This window comes from Tupaia chinensis, unplaced genomic scaffold, assembly GCF_000334495.1.
Source record: "Tupaia chinensis unplaced genomic scaffold, TupChi_1.0 Scaffold000099_1, whole genome shotgun sequence".
In the NCBI taxonomy this organism is placed as follows: Eukaryota; Metazoa; Chordata; class Mammalia; order Scandentia; family Tupaiidae; genus Tupaia; species Tupaia belangeri.
This window is the reverse complement of record NW_006159563.1, coordinates 1,413,716-1,438,293: the sequence shown is the minus strand read 5'-3', so window position 1 is coordinate 1,438,293 and position 24,578 is coordinate 1,413,716. Positions and strand designations below refer to the sequence as shown.

The following is a 24,578-nucleotide window of genomic DNA, read 5'->3' as shown; positions in this document are numbered from 1 at the left end:
TCAAAGTAAACTATAAGTATATAAAAACTGATTAGAAATATGAAATTGCCATATAGATTCCATATAAATCCTGCTCTGTGTGTGTGTGCATTTCTCTGTGTGTGTGTGTGTGTGTGTGTGTGTGTGTGTGTGTGTGTGTGTATCAAAACATGTTGTACACCTTAAATATATACAGTTTTATTTGCCAATTATATCTCAATAAAGCTGAGAATTGAATTAAAAACTTCCTTCTAATCTCATATTTTCTCACAGATTAGTAAAGATATATCTGTGAGTCATGTTGATATCATTTTATTATAAAGTATAGGAAATTGGTCAAAGTAAACTATAAGTATATAAAAACTGATTAGAAATATGAAATTGCCATATAGATTCCATATAAATCCTGATCATGTTACATTTGATATGTTTATTTGATTTAATTTTTAATAATTAGAATATTTTTCCCAGAGATCCTAATAATGTGAAATGTTAAAGATACCATTAGCTGATTAGATAAGGCTTTGAGATCATCTCAAAATAGCATCCTAGAGCTTTACAATTTTGAAAAAATGTAGAATTAGTAATCATTTAACAGTTTAAAATGGAAAAAAAGGACCAGAAGTTGGCATAATGGCTATGTTGTTGGACTCTCATGTAATCAACCACGGTTTGAGTCCCGGACCCGGTGGCTTAAAATCATGCCAGGTGTGTGTGCGTGCGTGTCCAAGATCCCGAGAGGAGAATGGAGGAGAACGGATTGCCAAGTGGCCATTACCTCTGTGGGTGGTGATTTTTCGCTTTCTCTCTATCTGTCTTTCTTGGTGAGGGCATGTACCCTAAAAAAAATAAAGGAAAAAAAATGTGAAATTTTCCTGACCCACAATATAAAGAAATAGCCCTTTAGCTAAATGCACTCATCATATAAGAATAAAATTAACAGTTTGGAAGTTTTTAAATTTCATAACATTACTTGAGGTGATAAACATGTCTATGATTTGGGTAATCAGTGGTTACCTATGATTAGAATAATCAATAGACATAATTGATTATTATTGGATTCAATTCTAAATATTGTGAAAAAGATACCATGAAATTAGAGGATTTTCATATTTTAAATGGAATACTGGAATAGTATGACATGTGGAAATTGCTGAGAATCATGATGAATGACCCTCGGGTTTTTTTACACTCCACATGATCTTTTGATCATGACCTTCTTGTCATTCACATTTGTGCCTAGCAGAGTATTCAATAAGTACCAAATAATATCCATGAAAGTATTTTGAGTCATCAGAAATGTGTTATATGGACTCCTGACAGTATCAGGGACTGACCTGTGATAAAATCCTCTATCCCATTCAAGGTACATAGAAAGCTAAGGCAAGAAAAGAGGGGAGTCTCTAGGGGCCAGAAATGAAAAGATAACTCAAAACCAGTGTGTTTGTTATGCTGCAGTGGCCAGAGGGGTTATCTGGCTCATACATAAACTATACGGCTTTGTATTTAGGCTTTAATGCCTGTGGAGGATAGGAAATTAGGGATGGTGATGAGAGGGGTTCTTCTGTATACATATTTCAGTGGAGCCAGAATTTATTACTATATTTTCCCCATAGCACAAGGATCTGAAGTGAAGAAATGATCATAACTCCCAAGACTCTTACGAAAGCAAATGCTAAGATATTCAGAAGTTAAAGCAAAGCTCATACCAATGGGAATCTTGTGGAAAGAATACCCCCTCTGAAGATAAATTAATAATAAATAATTCAGGCCACATGAATTATCTAACATGGCTAACATGATATTCTTGGTAGTTATAATGAAAAGGATGGTTATTACCACAAAACTAAATAATATAACACATTTAAGTGAATATAAAATAAATATATTGTTAGTAATAAGCCAATCTTAGGAATATTAAGCATAATAAAATAGAATAAATGAAAATAAACATGCCAAAAATAGGAAAAATAAGATAGCAAAATAAATTAGTGCATCAATTATGTGAATATAACAAACTCGTTAAAAGCCAGATTCTAGGTCTTAATTAAAAGCAAAATCAAACTTTCTGATATTTTTAAGAAACAGCTAAAATATAAAGATCATAAATATTGGGGAAAAAGAGAAGTAATATATTAGACACATATTAATGAAAATATAACTTTGAGGTAATTTTATTATCATACAAAAATACACTTGAAGGGAATAAGTATTGCCAGTAATAGGGGAGGCTAAATGGCTAGGAAGATAAATAATCCTAAGAATCTGTATTCACCTTACAGAGTAACCTCCAAATACATAAAGCAACAGTGGACTCAATTATGTAAGTTGAAATCTTAAAATACAAAATCATATTGAAAGTTTATAAAACCTCTGTCAAAAACGTGTTTTTTGAAGCAGACTAGAAAATAGTGAGAACATAAAAAATTTATACTGTATATTTTAGCCAGGTTGCTTGGATGGATGGATAGATCTTTTTATCTAGCAATTAGAAAATGTTTACCTTCTTCAAGCATACTAGAACATGGGAAAATTCATTTGCTAGGTCAGAACACAAAAGAATTCTCATAGGGACCAGCAGATGGCATACTGGTTACACCACTGGACTCCCATGTATTCAACTGCAGTTCGAGTCCCTGACCTAGTCACTTGAAACTCACACCGGGTGTGTTTGCGTGCACGCCCAAGATTCTGAGGGGAGAATGGAGAAGAGATTGCTGTGTGATCACCTCCTCTGGGGGTGATCTCTCGCTTTCTATCTCTCTGTCTCTGTCCAGAGAGAGCATGTACCCTATACCAAAAATCTAGCTCTAAAAAATAAAATAAAATAAAGAAAAAAGCTCATAAAAAACATATGGTCAAATTTCCTATAATAACTTCAAAGATTTTTTTTCTCCCAAAGATAGAAAGCACACTTGCACACAAGAAAATTCATAGGCCAAAGAAGAAATTGAAAGAAAGATAATGCAATATTTAGAATTGAACAGCAGTCAAAACCCCATATATTATAACTTATAGCTAAAGAATTAGCATGTCTTTAAATAAATATTTTAGCAAATATTAATGATCGATGAGCCAGGCTTCGATGAACCAGGCTTCAATGAGCCAGGCTTCCAACTCACTACATGTGATCTAAGAAACAAAACAACATATATAGCAAAGAAAATTCCCAGGACGATGCTGGAGGGAGATCGAGGATGATTAAAACACAGTTTACTTTACGGCAGTCCATCTGGGAAGAGGTGTTAGAGGATCAGAAGGATTGAATTCACGGGTGCTGGTGGCATCCTTTTAACCGTTAGCACTCTGGGTGAAACATCCCAACTGTCCAGTCTCAATGATTGACTCTCCCATTAGATTATGTAGTCCTTAAGAAAGGGAATTATCTGCCTTGAAAATAGATCAACTCTGTACTAAGAACAGTTCTACAAAACTTCAATTATAGGAATTGAATTTATAATATACTTATTCCGATGTGTTTGATCAGTTTGAGTTAGTTAACATTTGCCAAATGAAAATTGCAGTATTTCCCCCACCATCATCATCTTGTTCTGATTAAAATATATTCTGATTGGATGGCTCTAAATTTTAAATGGTATTTTTGCAGATTGATTTTCTTCAGGCACTTGAAGTAGAGTAGATTGTCATTTTTAAACTGGAGATAAGTTTTTGTTGTTGTTTTTCTATGGGAGAAAAGTTGAAAGCTGACAAGAGAAAAATACAACAGAAGTCACATGCTGTAACAAAATGGACACATTATATCATAGACTGCTTGTCTTCCTCAAGAGACAAAGACTAAGTCAATCCAGGCATCCTTCTTTTAAACTAGAACAGCTGGAGTTTTTTTTTGTTTTTGTTTTTTCCCTCTAAATCTGAAGACTGGATCGAGTTGGTGTTGGAGCCTGCTTGCCTCTCTTACACATTTGGTCTCCTGTGTGTCTTTGGCTTGTGACCTTGGTTAGTGTGAATTATTAATTTGAGGGGGAAAAAATCCTTCTCATTTCAGGATGGGGGATTTAAAATAAACAGGCTCTGTTTATTACTGTGGAAACCAGACAGTAAGTATGACTGTAAACAGAATGATTTCAAAAGACTAAGTGATTAAATGCCAACAGGACTACAGTATTAGTCTTTCATGACTTGTATTTCTACTCTAATTCTTGAAATACTTTTTGAAATAATTTTATGATTTATGCATTAATCTTTTGACATGCATAAATGATTGTTTTAGTAGAAAGTTAGTCTTTTTTTCTACTAAATAGAAAAACTTGAATATATACTTGGTTAGAGTAAGGATGTCAGCTAGGAACTTCCGAAGGTATTCTCAGGAGTAGCTTACATTTCTAGTGTTTGTTAACCACCACTGAAATACTTAAGGTGATCCTGGAGGTTGTTTCATCTGTCTGTTTTCATCCACAGTCTTTTCATAGGTGTATACCCTGAAAACCTAATTGTAACTGTCCCAACACCTTTGGCATGTAATTTAAAATTTTATGTTACACAAGTAGTAAGTTCTCTTTCCAGTGAATCATTTTGTGCCTAACGGGACATTTGTATGAATCTTGGTGAAACCAAAGTTTCATGAAAATGAATTCATCTTGACTCTCATTTATGGTAGGTTATACAGCCTCATCTTCAAGCCATCCTGTTATTTCATTAAAATATATGTTCTTCCTTTTTACTAAGTATTTTAGTTTTCTATTGCTATGTAATAATTAATACAAATTTAACATCTTCTATCACCAGCCATTTATTACCTCAGAGTTTCTATAGGTCTGAAATCTAAGCATTGCACAATGGGTCACTCAGGATCTCTTAAGTCTGGAACCAAAGTATCAGCAGGACTGCGTTCTCCCCTGGAGCTTAGTTATCCTTTTCCAAGTTCATGTGGTTGTTGGTAGCATCCAGTTCCCTGCTGCCTGTTAATTTATAGTTATTGTAAGGTTCCTAGAGGCCATTTTCATGTCATCTTTCTTCTCCAACACTGGCAAAAGAGAATTTCCCTCAAGTCTAATTGTCAACCTTCCTGAATAACCCAGTCTCCATTAAAGCTCATTTGATTTATCAGAATCAACCGAAATAACCTCCCATTTTTAAGCCAACTTTACCATATAATGTAACTTAGTCTTGGGAGTGAATATCTCATTAAATTTACCAGGTCTCACCCACAAAAAGGGGATGATTATGCAGTGTTGTTACACCAGTGGGCAGGCATCTTGAGAGCCCTCTAGTTACCAGCCAAACTAAGTCCAGCTGCTGCTTCTCACTGTCAATGAAATGAGAGGCAGAGGCTGGAAAAGGGAATTTATTTCTATAACCTGTTACAGGGAGACAGTCAACAACTACTATCAAACTGTCCTGAGAAGCTCAATGTGTTCTTGGTATTCATAGATATAAGATCCAAGCACATGCAAATCCTTCTTTACTACCGTCAGTCAATTGCCTTCTGCTAAGTAATTATCCTGATTCCTTCTTATACCCATTCCTGGCTTCTCATCTGATCAGTTCCTCAGAGCTCCCTATGACTAAGCAGTTGGTCAGATTGTTCTCATTAGAGGCCTTTCTTAATTTCAAAATAGCTGTAGTCTCATTAGACCTTAAACTGGCCTGCTTCAGTCTTAGAATCCCTGTCTACCAGTAAGCGAATAGAAGGCACCAGGCATATTTTTCCTCAGTTTCTTTTTTCCATCTTCAAATGTGTCTATATTCTTTAAATCCTCTAGTTTCAGAAAAGGAAGAATCCTTAATCTGTTCTAAATCTAAAATGTTTAGTCCTGATGTTTCTCACCCTTCCCTCCTTATATTCACTCTGTTAGACCTGCATGTGTTCTTCCTATTTTGTTTAGCTTTCTCTTCTATTTTTAACTTCCACTTGGTTCCACCTCTCAATTTATATACGTACCTAGTTGTCATTCTTCTTTTAACTCAAATGAATTTGTACTTTTATACTGCCCAGGTTTAAGTTCACATTTTTTTTGCTGATACTTTGGAAATCAATTGACCATCTTCATCTTGGCCTCCCTACTCTTATTCATTATGGTGTGTGTGTGTGGGGGGGCAATTTGTAATATTCACAATAACTCGTATAATTTTCTTTTTTAGAAATCATTGAATTCCTACCCTCTTTTTTGTATCAGAGAACCACACAGACTACAGAAGTGTTAAGTTTGGCACTTACATGTTGAAAAAAAATTAAGTCACTTTATAACAATCAAAACTAGGAACTTACACTTAAAAATATAGATATCTGCCTTTCCTCAAATGTTAGAAATCAGAGTATATTGGCCCACGATTTGACAAGGCAGTAATTTGCTTTGGTGACCTGGTGGCTGTCCCTATAGATGAGAAGTGCTTTCTGCAGTTTGCCATTTCATCAACTTTATTTGTTTACCCCACCAATGGCTTCTGAAGACATTTGATTTTGCAGGCCTATGCTAACTGCTTTAAAATGGCATTCATGATTTTTCTTAATTTCATCCTGTTCACCTTTTTCAAATATTGCTGTATTGTAGTTGCATAATTACATTTCACTTTTTCCTGCCAGATTGTAATTTCCACAAAGATAGAAAATAGGCTTTGTTTATGCTTTCACTCTCAGCCCCTAGCATAATTTCTAACATATACTAGGAACTGAGTTGAATTGATTTGAATAGTGCTGATTGTAGTTTCATTTTGGACATACTGATTTTATTTCTCCCTATAATAGGTTAAAAGTCAGTACAGGGACCAGTTGGTGGCATAGTGGTTAAGGTATGCTGGACTCCTACGTGGCTGACTATGGTTTAAGTCCCCAACCTGGCGGCTTGCTTTCTCACTTTCTCTCTCTTGCTCTTTCTCTCTTTTTCTCACACACACCCTGTCCCTTCTGGTCAAATTAAAATGAATAAATAATAAACTAATTCTTTAAAAAAAATAAGCCAGTATAGGGGCCCATAAGTGGCGTGGTGATTAAGGCGTTAGACTCCCACATAGTCGACCGTGGTTTGTGTCCTGGACCTTGAAAATTATGCTGGACATATGCATGTGTGTCCAAAATCCCAGGAGGAGAAAGGAGAAGGAATTGTGGTGTGGCCATCCTCCTCATTCACTTGGGGTGTGGGGGGAATTTCTCACCTTCTTTTTCACTGTCTCTTGGTCTCTTTCAGGTGAGTGCATGCATGTTATCACAAAAACCTAACAAAAAAAAAAAAAAGCCAGACAAAAGTATGTATTGGTATTCTCTAGCTCTTTTGAAAAATCTTAAAGCAAAACTATTAGTAACGATCAGTGGAATCATTTTGATTTGCAAAGAATAAGTGCTGTGATAGTATGTTGGTGGTGGAAGCCATTCCATGTTATCAGTGTCTTGGTCTTTTCTTTCATGGGAATGTAGGAATTGGAACTTCTCTGATAGTGTTACCTATTTAGTCTTCTGGATCACACTGACAGAAAATAGGTCTTCAAGTTGGCTCTGGATCCTGTCTTTGCAAGATATAAAAGGCTTTCTGTTTTTTGGTATCCATCAATCAAAATAGACCTTTTAAATACTACTGATCATTAAAGAACATTTTAAATGGATTCTTCTAAGATCTTTTTGAGAATGATGGGTTTCATTATTGGGAGAATATCTAAATTTTATAAATAGAGGTGGCTAATGAAATTTCCACTGTAGTTCCTTATGTTTTTTGATGTTATCAACACATGGAATTTATACAGAATTATTAATTATAAATTTAGAAAGACGAACTTTGTATACTTACATTGTCTTACTAGGTTTCTTCTCCAGAATCTTATTCTGTTCTCTCTCCAGTATCCATAAGAGTACTTTTTCATGAAATTAGAAGTGGCTAGCTACTCATGTTTAAAAAAAAAAAGGAATCATAGACTGCTGTTGGCAATGAGAAGAAAGTCATATTTAATCCAAGACAGGGTGGTTCCTCTAGGCTACTCAAAGATGAGACAATAACAATGGAAAAATTTGCATCACTCCTTTTTTTTCCTGTGAAATTATGAATAAGTTCGCTTTGTGATCCTGTTTTTCTGTTGTGTCTCACAGGTTTGACACATTCTGGACTGTTCTCTTTTTCAGTGGTAGCTCGTAGTGATGACGCAAATTGTCTACAAGAAAATGTTTTATGTTTTTGTTCCAGCAACAGTCACTATTTGTGATACTCTCTGGTTTTACTTTTAGATATTATTCTAAGATTTTTTGATTTGTTATTATAATATTCAATCCACATTCATGGAAAAAATGCATAAAAGTAGTTCTTATTCTCTTTACATCTTTCTGTTGAATTAATTACAAGATGACCATGGCACAGTAGGGGATTTTAGGAACTGAGGTATCATTAGGACATAACCATAGACTATAAGGCTGAAATACTAGCTGTGTCAGTCCTAATACTGGAACCCTGATTATGGTCCTTTTCATTGATATCTTGGTTAATTTTTCATGGTGCTGCTGTTTCCCCTCAAATGTGCTTATCTATTCTGAGACTGGTCTACCTATCAAAAATATTTTATATGATTTAATGAGCACTCATTTGTACTATTTCTCATGATACGTAACTGTTACTTCTTCATAAATGTCTTTGCCTGCTGAATTTAGTGTTACTACACAGAGCCAGTGCATTAATTTAGGATATTTCTTTCTTTCTTTCTTTCTTTCTTTCTTTCTTTCTTTCTTTCTTTCTTTCTTTTTCATTTTCTTCCATACATTCAATCACATTATTATTTGTCTTACAAAGTGGATATTTCAACAGGTGAACATTACTCCCTAATACAGTTGATAAAACTACAAAATATCTTCAACAGATAATACCAGACCTCTTGGTGTAATGGCTATGTCACTGGACTCCCATGTAGCCGACCGCGGTTCAAGCCCCTGATCCAGTGGCTTAAACTCACGCCATATCCCCAAGGTCCCCAAGATCCTGAGAGGCATTTGTTTTTGAGGTAACTATTCCAAACAAACAACTTCAGAAAATTTTTCTATATTATAGAGTCCAGTTGGCCAGATTTTCTAAGATCATAAAGAAGAGATATACACAGATGACCTTTGTAGATATTAAAAATATTCATACCAAAAAAAAGCATGTTAGCTAAGGGGAAGATAAGAAAGAATGAAATAGAGCCTATTGGTCCTCAGTCATTCCTGGCTTCTCAATTTTATAAGACTAGTGTGCAGTGAACTATAATTTTAGGTGTGTTAAGTTGAGGAGAACTGTCTAACCTGCTGTACACTGCCTTCTATTTGTTTAAAATATCTACTTCCTTGGTAGTTCTTTTTTTTATAATTTTATTTAAATGGGTGTATTTATTTATTTTTAATTTAACCAGAGAGGGACAGAGTGAGAGAGTGATAGTGGGGGAGGGGTGGGAAGTGAGTAAGCAAGCCCCCAGGTCCAGTACTTGAACCACATCAGCCATGTGGGAGTCCAGCACCCTTAACCACCATGCTCCCTGCTGCTGGCCCCCTTCCTTGGTAGTTCTAAGGGGAAATGGAATTTGACAATTGCTTTCCCTTAGTGTATAGGATGCCTTCGGTAAAATTTTAGGTCAAATCACTTCAAAAGCAGACAGTCATTTTTGTACCTAATCCTTCTATGATTTCCTTTGGCTTGTGAATTCATCTAGGTAGTAATGCCTGGGTGGCAAATTTGAATTTGTCTAACGTGTGAACTTCTAAAAGGTTGCCATGGATTAATATATGCTTACTTATTTAATTTTTAAAGTTAAATGAACCTGTGGGAGCTGCCTTTCCAGGAATGGGGTCTGTATGTGAAGGCACACCAGACAATATGGCCCTTCTTACTTAGGTTTAGAGCTTAACACTAATTTATACAAGTATGATAATTTTTGGAGAACCTATATTCTGTAGTTTGTGAATAGGTTTATTAAAGGAAATGCTTCCCTCCCTTGTAACCATGACAGTACGTGCCAAGGCATTTCTAATAGTTGAACATAAATCTTTCATCTGACTTTTTGAATCATACAAAGAAAAATGATCCATTTAAAAGTTTCGTGAAATACTCATTTTGTATCTGATGATGTTTCCCTGTGGCTATGATTTTTCATATAATTATGTATCTTAGTATATACTATGTTTTCAGAATGCCACTGTACTTTCTACTACTTCTTTACTTTAGTTTTAGGGATTCATCCTTTAGCACCCCATTGAATGAATTATTACTGAGTTGTCAACATACAATAACTGCTATAATATTTGAACAACTTTATTTTTTTTTTTTGGCAATGGGTAAATGTTCTTATTTGAGATTGCTTCATAAAAAGGAGTTCACAGAAGTGAAATTGGAGTATGCCAGAACAGTTGATGTCTTTTGGATCTAACTGAAATTACATTTCTGGTTTTAATATTTGCTCATACCAAGGTGCTATTCTATGTAACATGACTTATTTACATAGTTACCAAACAACACTTGGTATTTCATACAATAATGACATTATTCCATTTGCAGAGAGTAATTTTAGTATTGCAGTATTTCAACATTGTGTTTGGCTATATTTATACTTGGAGGGTTTTTTTAAAGAATTATTTATTTAATTTTATTTATTATTATTATTTTTTAAGTTTGCTATAGGGCTTGTGCACTTACCAGAGAGAGACAGAGACAGAGAAGAAAAGCGAGGAAACAAACTGCAAGGTCTAGGACTTGAACCATGGTCATCCATGTAGGAGTCTGGCACTTTAACTTCCACACCACCTGATGGCCCCTATACTTTGATCTTGTAAATGTTAAAAATTGATGTTTATAGTATTATAGCCAGAGTTGGTATTTATTTTTCCAAAATAGATTTATTAACAAATAGGCATTTAAAATACTACTACTGTATTTCCATTTATGTAAAATAGATATTTTGACTCATCTTTCTACAATGTAGATTGCCTTGTGTATGTGTGTGTGTGTGTGTGTGTGTGTGTGTATCTCTATATATCTATATAACTATATATCTATATATCTATATAACTATATATATCTATATATATCTATATAACTATAGATATATGATTTTTCATATAATTATGTATCTTAGTATATACTATATTTTCAGAATGCCACTGTACTTTCTACTACTTCTTTACTTTAGTAAAGTATAGATATATATAGATATATATGTATTAGGAAACAAAGAAAATATGCTCAATGAAATTTCAAGTTTTCATATAGAATTCTTATAGAAACTTATTGGCTACATTTTATATATCATTATACTAGCTTAGTCTTAGATCCAGAGCTCAAAAATTAAACGTTTTACTATTAACTCCCAGGACACTTCTGTGTTTAACTGACATAATGCCAGTAATATAGTAGTTAATGCTGAATAAATATTACCTATTATTTTGGTATTAACAATGTTATGGTATGTTTTAGACTTTTTATGCTACTTCATTACAGTTATAGCTTCTTTGATTAACAATTTTTGAAATTAAAATGATAAAAATTTTCTTTCATTCTATAATAGTGATATTTGGGAAAAAGTAAATATATATATACAGATACTCCTCAGCTTATTATAAGGTTGTATCCTTTTAAAATCATTCTAAACTATATATATAGTAAGCCAAAAATGTATCATTTCTATTTCTTTCTTTCTTTTCTTTTATAAATTTATTTTTTTACATTCATTCACTGTGTATTATTATAGCATCAAAATGAATTTTCCCACCCAGAATACACTGTATATTGGATCAGTCAAAGATATTACCATACATTTTATCTTCAACAGATAACTTTCCATTTTTATTTCTTAAATGTTTTCCTTTTTTCTTTTTTCCTTGCTTCCTTCCCTCTCACCTGCCCTCATTTCCGACCCACTTCCCACACTGTCTCTGGTAATTCATGGTTGCTCTCCATGCCTTCATACTTTACACTTTTAGTTTCTGCCATGTAGTGCAGACATTTGGTATATATTAAGTGGAGACATACAGTGTCTCTTTTTCATAGTCTGGCTTGTTTCACTTAGAAGTAAATCTTCAATATTTGTCCACTTTCAAATGCTAGGGTTTCTCTTATTTTTTTTATTATTATTATTTTTTTATGGCTGAGTGGTTAGTGGTTTTTTGTAGTGTATATGTGCCACACTTTTTCAATCCATTTTTCTGTTTGTATACATTTGGGTTGGTTCCATGTCTTGGTTATTGTGATGCCCAGTAAACAGGGACGTGCAAATGTTTTTTCCGACTGAGTACATTCCTATTCTTTGGGTAGATACCTAGGAGTGGAATTGTTGGATCATGGATCATATCATAGTTCTATTGGTAGGTCTTTGAGGAATCTCCATATTGTTTTCCATAATTTGGAAATTATGGAAAACAATACTGCACTAACTTACATTCCCACCAGCAGTGTAGGAGAGTTCCTTTTTACCACAGCCTTGTCAGCACTTATCAGTCTTTATTTTTTTTATTTATTTATTATTATTATTATTTATTTTTTTTTTTGGAGAGGTTTTTCCTATAGGACACGTGCACTCGCCAGAAAGAGACAGAGAGATAGAAAGTGAGAAATCACACCCCAGGGCAATCCCATCTCCTCCATTCTTCTCTTGGGATCTTAAGCACGCATGCACACGCACCCGTCGTGAGTTTAAACCACCGGGTCCAGGACTCGAACTGCGGTCGACTACATGGGAATCCAGCAACATAACCATCACACTAACTGCTGGTCCCAGTCTTTATTATTTTAATCTTAGCCATTTTGACCGGGGTTAAGTGGTATCTCATTGTACTTTTGATTTGCATTTTTCTTATAAGGGCTGTTGACCATTTTTTCATGTTTTTTGACTGTTCATGTATCTTCCTTAGAGAGTTGTCTTTTCGGCTCATTTGCCCATCTTTTAATTGGGTTGATTTTTTTTTTTCTTTTTTTTTCCTGGATAATCTGCTTGAGCTCCCTGTATATTCTGGTTATTTTTTCTATTTAATAAGTTTAATTTTCTTTACTAGTTTCATACATGTGCATATGCTACAGTTACCTTAGTAATGATATATGTTGCTTTGGGTCTTGTTTTAATTTCATTGCATCATTTTCTTTATAAATAAGCTTTTCAGTGTTTATTTGTTTTTTTCCTCAGAAACTTTATCAACTTTCTGTTGAGATAATATGGTAATAAATAGACAATAAACTACAAGGCCAAGAGTTACTAAAAGGACTGCAAGGAGTTTTGGATAAATCCTGAGCTAAATTCTAAAAACTTGAGAAAAAATGTTTATCTTTGTAATTAGCTTACCTAAGAAAGAACAAAGATTGTAACAAAAGCAAGAGTGACAGTGGGATAAATAAGAGGAAGAGAAGACTAATTCTGAGACTAGTTGAAAGGTAAGATATTGATAAGAAAGGACCTTCATCATTGAATTTTCCTGTGGGAACAACTCAGTTAATTATGATCATAGCATCACATTATTAAGGAGTACTTTGTGTTGCTACAGGCATCTATCTGTGTTACCAGCATTATATTAATTGTTTGTTTGTTTGTTTTTACATTTAATACCCTGATAAAGGAAAAACGTCATAAGTCAAGCCATCTGAAGTTTAGGTTATGACCTGATAGACCTGTTATATATTTGAAAATTTGTAAGTTGAACCATCAAAAGGCAGGGGCCATCTGTATATTTAAAAAGGGCTGCATAAGAATTATTAATAGCATTTTATAAATAAACAATGAGTAAAATAAAATTATTTTGAGCTTCAAAAATTATCAGTAAGCGAAATCAGATAATGGATGGCAGTAACAGCCAGCCTCTCTTGGCCAGTGAGTCTTGTGTAAGTTATAAGGTATATTAAACATTTTAAACCTTTGACAATGATTTTTTTATGCTTAATTCTTTTGCTCTTTTATTCTACTGATAAGTACTTTTGGGGTGCTATGGAAATATTGATAAAGAAGTTAAACATCACTCATGGCATTTTCTCATTGCGAGTGAGTAGGCAGAATGTCAAAATACATAAAGTAAAAAAAGAGTCACCATAATTTTAGTTCGCAAAAAAATGGTAAAAGGAAATTAAAGCAAGGTGATAATGATACATAATGCAAGATGAGGGCTGCAGAAAGCTTCTTGAATTTTTTAAGAAGTAAGCTGGGGTATTTGGTACTTACCTTCTATGGATGTGTTTTGTAACATGGAATTATAACTTTCTTTCTTGGCCTAATTTGGAAAGATGTTTATATGTAATTTTAATAGAAAATATGCATAGAAAATATTGGGAAATGATTCTTTATACTAAGATTAATAAAGTTACAATATAATCTAGTTTCCAGATGAAGTTATTAAATCTACTTTATTAAATCTATTTGTTAATTAATATTATATAATAAACAGTAATATTAATAAGCAGATGACAACAGTGATGTTTGCAGATTTGATAGATATAAGAAATCCTTTATTTTAGCAAGTTTCTCTTTTTCTATTTCTTATTTCTGTGATTCTGTGATATTAAGCATGCTGTTTTTCTGCTTTATCAATAAATTGATTATTTCCCTCTTATTTTGAAACAACCTTTGAAATATGTTTCAGTAAAAAAACAGATAAAGCGTACATAATAGCAATGAGTATAAAACAAAAGAGCAGAATCAGCAAATAAGAAAACTTGTCTTAGAAAAGCTTTAGGTTTATTCCATCTCCCCCCCCACCCCCGAGATTTTTGTTATAGGGCACATGCATTTGCTGCAACAACAAAGAGGGAGAGAGAGAATCCTCTGAGACATCCAAATGGAGGCCTCTGGTAGAAGTTTATTATAGTTGACCCTTGAACAATATGGGGGTTAGGGCTACAACCCACTACACCCTGTGCAATACCAATTGACATGTAACTTTTTTTTTTTTTGAGAGGTTTTTCTCTATAAGGCGCATGTGCTCGCCAGATAGACAGAGACATAGAGACAGAAAGTGAGAAATCACCCCCCAGGGGGGATGGTCACGCCGCAATCCCTTCTCCTCCATTCTCCTCTCGGGATCTTGGACATGCACGCACACGCGCCCAGCGTGAGTTTTAAGCCACCGGGTCCGGGACACGAACCGTGGTCGACTACGTGGGAGTCCAGCGACATAGCCATTATGCTAACTGCTGGTTCCTTCGACATGTAACTTTTGATCCCCCCAAAAACTTTACTAATAGCCTACTGAATTTAACATACATTTTGTATGTCATGTGTACTGTAAACTGTATTCTTAGCATAAAGTAAGCTAGAGAGAAAAAAAGTTAAGAAAAGCATAAAGAAGAGAAAATACATTATAGTGCTGAACTGTATTTTCCAATATGCTTATTTAAAAAAATCCACGTGAAAGTGCATCCATGCAGTTCAAACTGGTGTTGTTCTAATAATGTTCAGCTATATATGGATTTGAAGCTCAGAATACGGATCTGGATACAGATACAGATTTGGAATTTATCAGCTTATTCTTGGTAGGTGAAACAATGAGAATGCTTGAGATCATTGAGGGAGAGAATAGGGAGAAAGAAGAAAAGCTGAAGATGAGAATGCAGCCAGTGATTAAGGACTAATACAAACTAGTCCAATAGGAGACTGATAAACAACAGTGAGGGATGCGGGATGAAAGAAAAATGTGGTGCCACAGAAGCCAAGCCTGTGCAGGTAAAATAAAAACTCTGACATGTCCTTTGGTTTTGAGAGAATTTCAGGGGAGAATGTAGAGAGAAGGAAGTGGTTTTAGGGGATTAACAGAGATTTTTGAAATGCAAAGCATTCAGACTAAAGGTTGGAAGAAAAATGCAATAAAGGGTAAGACTGCAGATGCTGGAGAAAAGATAAGTGACCAAAGATTTTTGACGTGGCTTTCATGACCTTTGCTTGGTTTCCCCAGCTGTATCATTTACTATCTCATACTTTATTTCTTCAGTGTGTATGTGTGTGTGTGTGTGTGTGTGTGTGTGTGTGTGTGTGTGTGTGTGGAGAGAGAGAGAGTGTGAGAGGGTTGTTGGAAAGGGCATCACTTTTCTTTTAATTTTTCTTTACAAAAATGTGTCCTAACTTTTCTGATGACCCCATATATGTATGTATTTGTTCTTTTCCCAGTGGCTTGAATGTGTCTTAACCATGTTCACTCTTTTTTGTTTTGTTTTACAATGAGTTTATTACAGAATGTTCTTAAGTAGGCAACAACTTTTGATTTATCATTAAAAAAAGTTATGCTTCCTCATGCTGTACAATAAAGGTCAGAGGCTACAGTTTTAAGCTTCTTTCTACTGGAATTCTCTGATAGTATAGACAGTGTTGTCATTTTTGCAATGCTAGAATAAATTTAAAAAGTCTCTTCTATGTGCTTCTCTTCAAAAAGTGATGAATAATAACAGAAGGTAGCATAAAAAAGCCATGTTTTCCTATTCATTCTGTAGTATTGGGGTCCGTGTTTTTACCGTCACAGGCTACAATGTTCACTTTATCCACTTTAATCAGTTCTGTCCCCTCTGAGTTCAACATCATTCAGTACAGAAGTCCACACGTTATTGCAGAATCTGTTCGTATTTAGAGAGCCCCTGAAGTTGACTCTGTTCCTGACCCTCTGAGCCAATGCTGAATGTATAGCCTTATCAAACTGAAGTAGAACTTGAAGGGCAAGTTGGGGGGTAATCTGTTGAGACTGTATGAGCTCATCTAGGCTCCCCTGAAGACTGTTCCCCAAGGTGATATTTCTGTATAACTGATATGTCATGGCTTAGGAGGAAGATACTGTTTTTCTTGCTCAGGCCTGCATTGAGGTCCCACTCTCTCCAGCAACAGGCGCTTACCACCGCGAGCGGACACCAACGGCGCAGCCAGGACCTGGGTAGGAGGCACCTCCTCCCCATGTTCACTCTTAATTCTGAGTCTTTTCATTTGCTACTCCTTCTGCTGAAGTATTCCTCCCGTATTCCTTATTCCCCTTGTTTGGCTAGCTCTTACTTATTCTTCAAGTTTCAGCATGATGTCAGTTTACTCCACTAAAATATTGATAAATTCGCCTGCTGCATTGCCATAGTACTCAATGCTTCCCTGTTATAACAGCCATTGTGCTTTGCTGTAATGGCTTGTTAAATTATCTGTATTTCCTTCTTAATGATAAATGTCATGAAGACAAGAAGCATTCACACTATCTGGTATTTTGCTTCTAAAAGGTCTAGGATATAGCATATTCTTGGTTATTTACTGAATGAAGATAGAAATGAAGTATAATCCCTGAAGAGTCAGAGAGGATGATATCTAGGACAAACTTGAAAAATTATCCAGTGTAATAAGAGCAACTCTTTTTCCAAAATATAAGACTAGGCTGTAAGGATTGTATAAAACTTACTCTATTTTATCTTGGAACAAGCAGGGAAGGAGGAGGCTAGTAGAATATGCTAAGGAAGTATATTAGTCAGGAAAAGGTATCACAAAATCTAGTGAGATTAAATAGAGCTGTGGTTTACATGGGGTCACATATGACACTCTTCAATTTTTTAGCATCTGCTCTTAATTCTTGCTTGTACGTGCAGACTGATTTTATCAGCTTCATTATTCTCATGACAAAAATAAATAAATAAATAAAGTCTTCTGTGGTCCCAGGCCTGTTGAAACCCCACAAGAACCCACCACTGACTTTCTATTAGTTTGTGTTGTTCATGGAGAACTGCATAGGCTCAACCCATCATAAACTGGTTCTTCCAGAGTCAGATTCCAAACCTATTCCATTTAACTCTGGCCAGGGGGATTCATGAAATACAATAGAGCAGCCTAGATTACAAGGTGATAGACCTCCTAAGAAAAGGATTTAGATGAGTAGAAATAATTTCAGTGGCTTAAGTTATCAAATGAGTGCCCAGTAGCAGCCCCAAAATTCTTTATTTAGAAAAAGTTATCAGATGTAGTTTTCTGCTTTGGTAGAACCCAAAAAATATTACTGCTAATTTCAAATGTGATTTTTGCCTTTATATTCTTGGTGAAAGAATATAAGAAGAATTTCCAAATTCCATTATAGGAATGGACCTGTTGATTAGCATATTTTTTTCTTACTGTCCATTTATTATACTTTAATGTGTTGGCTAAAAGTACAATTTTGCTTTTGGTCTTATTAATGTTTAGAAGTTTATCTAGATATTTGACTGGCCTGAAATATCAAAGAATAGTTATTAAGACTATAAAAGGGCACTATAATATCTATTGTTGATGTTGCTACAACATTGAATGTTCTACAGCTATAGCAATAACTTAAAAGTAGAGCTAGGTCACCTTATCTCAAACACTGTTTTGTTTTATGTAAATTTTTATCTTATCAAAGCTACATACTAATTTTTTTTTTACTAATTTTTAAAGTTACACAGCTTCTTCAAATTTTATAGTGAAGAAAATGGCAGTATTGTACCCTAAACCCCATCCTTGATTCTACTCAGAACTCTTTTTGCCAATAATTTTTACCCCTGAGTTTCTATTTGATTTTTATTTTTGTTTTCTTTTCCTTCCTCAGTCATCTATTACCTCTTTATTATGTAAACTGAGTAATTTTCTTACTTAATCTACCACTTTCTTCAATAACACTATGCCTTCTCAATCTTCTTACATCCTAATATAGTTATAGCTTAATTTTTGTATTAATGTTATATGCTCCTATTGAATACTTTTATTGTAATTCTTTAAATATTTTCAACATTGGAAACATAAGGAGTACCATCATTATGTTTCTTTTTTTTTGATATTTTTATTTCTTTTTATTTCAATTTCTTTTATATATTTAGCTTACCAAGTGAATATTCCAACATGTGTACATTTTTCACCAGTCCAGTTGAAAGTACTGTAAAGTTATCTTCAATAGATAATAATCCATTTCTTTGTCCCATAAATGCCTTGCCTCTCTATTTTTCTCCTTAATGTCCTGCCTCAGCCTCTACTCCTTCACTTGCCCTCTTTTCACACTGTATCTGGTATTCACAACCATTTACTAAGTTTCTATAACCTTTAGTCATTCAGTTTTGGCCATAGAGTGCAGACACTCAGTATATATTAAGTGAAGATATACAATGTCTCTCCTTCATAGGCTGGCTTGCTTCACTCAGGAGTAAATCTTCCATATTCATCCACTTTCTGTCAGAGGACAGAAGAATTCTTAATTGGAAAAGTGCTTGCACATCAATGTTTATTGTGGCATTATTCACAATTGCTAAGATGTGGAACCAACCCAAATGCCCACGGATGAATGGATTGAAAAAGAATGGCACATATACTCTATGGAATACTACTCAGCCATAAAAAGCAACAAGAACAAGACCATCATTACATTTCTTAAAAATTTTTTCTAGAGTTATTTTTACTAAAGATCAATTTTTAAATTTTATATCTCTAATTTATAATTAAGCTCTTTAAGTATTACTTTTCTCTCTTTTTTCTTAGTTCTTAGACATGCTGTATAATGTATCCATGTTTTGTTTGTTTTGTAACTCACTTCTAATGGAATTCTCTGTCTTTGAAGTGGTAGCTCCTTAAGCCAGCTTCAAGCTTTTATATGAGATCTCCTTTCACTATCCATATTAAACAAGATTCAGTCAGGAGATAAACCCCAGTAGTTACTGTAGCAGAGGGGATTCAATATAGAGAGTTACCAGGAGAACTGAAGTAGCCAAAATAGAATACAGATAAGCTAGACATACATAATTCCAGAAAGAGATTACTATACTGAAGTCAGTGTTGCTGTGGACTGAGAGATAACCAGATAATCCACAATTACCCAACACACTCAATACCCTCTTATGCATATTTGAACTTTCATACAATTTTCTGCTTCTACATATCAAAGTACAGCTATTTTACCATTAAATGAAGATGATCTTATGCTCATTTCAAAATGAAAAACACTATGCATGAGCAGTTGGTGGTGTGTTTCAGGCATTGAGTCTAACATGTCCAACTGCATGGCTTGAGTCCTGACCAGTGACTTGACAAAAATACTGGGTACATTTCTGTGCCAAAAATCTGAGAGGAGAATGGAGGAGAAGGGATTGTGGTGTGACTATCTCCCATGTGGGTGGTTTTTTTCTTTCTCTCTCTGTCTCTAGTGAGCACATGTACTCTCTAACAAGAAAAAATAAACGAAAATATTGGGCCCAGCAGTTAGAGTAATGGCTATGTCGCTGGACTCCCATATAGTCAACCGCGGTTCAAGTTCCGGACCCGGCAGCTTAAACTCACGCCAGGCGCGTGTGTGTGCATGCCCAAGATCCTGAGAGGAGAAACGGAGGAGAAGGGATTATGGTGTAGCCATCCCCCCCGGGGGTGATTTCTCGCTTTCCATTTCTCTCTCTCTCTCTGTCTGTCTGGCGAGCGCATGCACCCTATAGTGAAAACTTCTCCAAAAAAAAAAGAAAAAAGAAAAAAAATGAAAATATTATCCATCCCTGAGTGTACATATTTATCTTCTAATTCAGAGGAAATTCCCCGCATCTCCAAACACCTGACTATTATATAACCTGAATCCTGGATTGTAAAATTACCTGTCACCAAAAATCATTAGATAAAATAATACAGGAAAAAGGAGGACAAAATAAATAGATTAATACATATCGATTCTTTTCCAATCACTTTGAAGTTTTGCTTTTTATTTCTTTTGTACTGAATTCCATGTTTTTTTATTTGATGTTGCTATGGTCTGAATATTTGTGGCCCCAGTATTTACATGTTGAGCCTTAATCCTCAATGTCACTGTATTAAGGATGTGACTGGGAGAAGTGATTAGATCTTGGAGGTGTTGCCCTCATTAGTGGAATTGGTGCCATGATAAAAGGGGCCTGAGGGAGCCATTGGCCCCTTTTCTCTTCTGCTGTATGAGAATCCAGCAAGAAGGTGATGACTATGTGGTTATGTCCTTCCCAGCCTCTAGAACTATGAGCAATAAAATCTGTTCCTTTTAAATTACCCAATCTAAGATATTTTGTATTGCAGTTTATATGGACTAAGCCACATTTTCCTTTTTCTTGGTTTCTTTTGTCACGCTAGTGGAACATACTCTCTAATAGTTTCTTGTCTGAACATGTCTTTATCATTTTTGAAGGCATTAATTTATTGGCTCTTGTATCCAGCATAGTCATAGCAATCCAATGCCAGTTTAATACCTAGTCTTTCATAAGGGAGCTATTCTAGTTTCCTGGATTTTTTTTTTTAAAGAAATGTTTGCCTTAGGACACATGCACTTATGTGTGTGAGAGAGACAGATAGTGAGAGGGAAAGTGAAAAATCCCCCACTCCTGGTGGATGGACACACCAGAATCCCTTTTCTTCCATACTCCTCCCGAATATCTTGGACATGCACACATGTGCCCAGCGTGATTTTCAAGCCACCAGGTCTGGGACTTGAACCACTGTGGGAGTCCAGTGATGTAACCGCTACACCATCTCCTTACTCTTCTCTGGAAGTTTTTAATAATATTCTCTTTTGTCACAAGTGTTCTGAAACTTAATGATATTATTTTTTTAATAATTATTTATTTAATTTTATTTATTCATTCATTTATTTTAATTGACCAGAGAGAGACACAAAGAGAGAGAGAGGGAAAGTGAGAAAGCAAGTCATCAGGTCCGTGATTCGAACCATGATTGGCCACGTGGGAGTGTCCAGCACCTTAACCACCATGCCACCTGCTGGTCCCAAAGCTATGTCTTAATGTGAGTCTGCTTTTAATCCAGTGTGCTGGATCTTGAGTAGTCCCTTTCTGTATAGAAATTTAAGTCTTTCAGTTCATGAATTTTTTTCCTTTACGTCCTTTTAAATCCTATCTTCTCTGTACTGTTTGCTCTTTTGGCTGTTACATGGATTTTAAATTGATCCACATATCGTCTTACATTTTGCCATCTGTGTGTGTGTGTTTCATTCTTTGGCATTTCAAGCCAGTAAGTATGGTTTCCACTTGCACTCTAGCATCGCATGTGGACTCAGTGTGCTTTTCCAGGATAAGCCACGTAAACATGGATCTCACTCTCTGAATACCCTCCAATTTCTGTCTACTTCAGTTATTTGGCAGTCTTTTGAAATCATGTTGCTTTTGCTACTGGGTTTTCATTTGTTTATTTGTTTTTGTTTGATCCAGAGTTTATCATTATTATCTCCAGGAAGGGTAATCTAATACAGTTTACTTTCTATTACTCAAACTGAAACTACTTTAATGTTAATTTTAAATACATTCAGTTAAATGTGTGGTTACCATCCATCACACTCGCTAAATGTTCTTAATTTCATAAAAAGATATTAATTTGTGTACCTTACAGGCAATTTTCTTATTAATTATTCATGTTAAAAAATCTTTAAAAATTTAAAATGTTTTTTTCTGCAACAATTTTTTTCCAGGTAAATAGAACAAATCAAAATACGTTTTTAAATTTAAATATTTAGACAGAAATTTGTTTTCTTAGTAAACATTACTGAATGAAAAAAAATTGCAGAATAATTTGTAGTCCATGAGTTAAAAATTATTAAGCTTTTAAAAATAAATATAATTTACAAATAAATTCATAGACCAAAAATACAATTAATATTTTCCTTGATTTCATATTTTATCATTTTATTTAAATTGGAGATTTAAAGCTCCTTAGTATATTTATGATTTTTTTATGGAACACTATTTTGAGTTTATTAGTTTATGATATCTGATAAGGTATAGTTATCACAATAAATTTGTATACTTTTTTTGTTTCTTTACAGTTTTAAATATCAGTGTACAGTGTAATGCAGTTCAGTGTTTTTTATGGAATAAAGGTCAAGGAGGTTGGCTGAAGTAACAGATATTTTTAAATGAGAAAGAATCAAAATTTTATCTTCAGAAAAAGAAAAGATTTCACTGTTTTAATTTTCCTAGAGAATGTTATGAGAGACCTAATTGTTACTAAACTTGTTTAAATTTAGAAAAAATGATCCATGATAATTTATGCTATGTCCTGTTAAGTTATTTTTCCTAAGTATCACATAGCATGACATTTTATCATATTATAACTTTGTCCAGTGTTTGCTTGCTGTTTCTGTGAGCAACAGAAGCTATGCAACAGAAAACAGTGATTCCAGTCCCAGTGAGATTTTTCTCTCTCACAGTCACTCCGGTATGCTGCTGTGTTAAAGTAATCAACTGTTTTAAAAATGCAAGTCAAATTCAAATTGGCATAAGAGTCGAGATTTTTCTTGTGTGTGTCCTTAGGTGTTATTCTGTTATGGATTATTTTAAGCTCCATCATAGGTAGCACATAGATATTGTTCATAACTTTTCTATGGGATAAATCATGGCTTTGAACACAGAGGTTACAATTGTTTGTTCCGAACCTCATTACAAATACGATACAATTGTTTTGAAATGACCAAGGAAGGGATAGAAATGGTAATGTTTAAAAAAAAAAAATTTGAGTAGGCAATTATATTCATATTTCTATCTATAGATCTTTTTTATACCATTATCAGTTACTGTGTAGGGAGAATGATTGAAAAAGTAAGCAGTGGGAAGCTTAACCAAAAGACATTAAAACAACTCTCAAGTAGATGAAAAATATAATGGTAAAGCAAGAAGAAATTCTGCCAGTGGATGGTATTCAGACTTAAACTGAGGCAATGACTCTTCCTGTGCCTATGACCTAAGGGCCTATCCAACATATTTTGGATTTTCTAGATTTCATAATTGCATGAGCCAATTCCCTGAAGTAAATCTCATTGCATATGGGTGCGTGTGCACGTGTGTGTGTCCACAAACCTGCACATACACACACATCCTGTCTGTATCTAAAGAACACATATAATAGTGCATGTTAGTCAGAGGCCTCCTTCTATTCCTATGTGACTATTCACCCAAGGCCATTCTCAGTTCTTTGCCACATGAACTCCAACATGGGTGCTAGCTTCATCAAAGCGAGTGAAGAGAGCCGTCTGCTAAGAAGGCAGACATTACAGTCCTACACTTAGTTCACTGAAATGATATGTCACCTTTAACATAGTCAATTGGTTAGGAGCAGGTCGCAGGGACTTGCACAAGGGTGTGAGTGCCATGAATTTGAGATAATATGGACCGTCTTAGAGGAAACCAAGTAATTTTTCATCATTTTCCTGCCTATAACCTTTGAGTGACTGTTATAATTAGAATGAATTTGAGCTTCTCACTGTGGATTACAAAGTTCTACATAATCTTGTTCTTGGTCAGACTTCCCAGTGTTACTGCCTCTGTGGTCCCCTTCATTTTTGGTCTCTCCTACTGGCCTTTTATTCCTAGAATATGTCACCTCAGACCTTTTTAATTTCTGCCTAGATGAAGATCTTCTAAGAGCTATCACCTTTTCATCATTTAAGTATTTGTTTTATATGATTTATTTTGCTTAGCAAAGACTTGCTACTATTAAGTCACCAGGAAAGTCATGACATATTTTTCTGTTTTTCTATGCAAAAAATGCTTCATGACTTTCCTGATGACCCAATATATCTGAAATTACTCTGACCTCTATTCACTCTCCCATTACCCATCTTATTTCCTTCATCCAACATGCAACTGTATGAAATTACTTGATTATTATTTATCATCAGATTTCTGCATTAAAATGTTTGCTCTGGGGGACCTGCGCCGAGTGAGGCGGCGGAGGGGCCCTGCGCCGGCCCACCCGGGCTGGCTGCG

The 24,578-nt window shown here is 34.7% G+C and overlaps 1 protein-coding gene and 1 pseudogene across 1 annotated transcript in view; one reads left to right on the top strand and one right to left on the bottom strand.

Moving 5' to 3' along the window:
- Window positions 1-24,578, top strand: part of XRCC4 (X-ray repair cross complementing 4) — a 287,206-nt gene that overhangs the window by 76,993 nt on the left and 185,635 nt on the right. The window lies entirely within an intron of this gene.
- Window positions 16,217-16,651, bottom strand: LOC102468248 (transcription initiation factor IIA subunit 2 pseudogene; annotated as a pseudogene).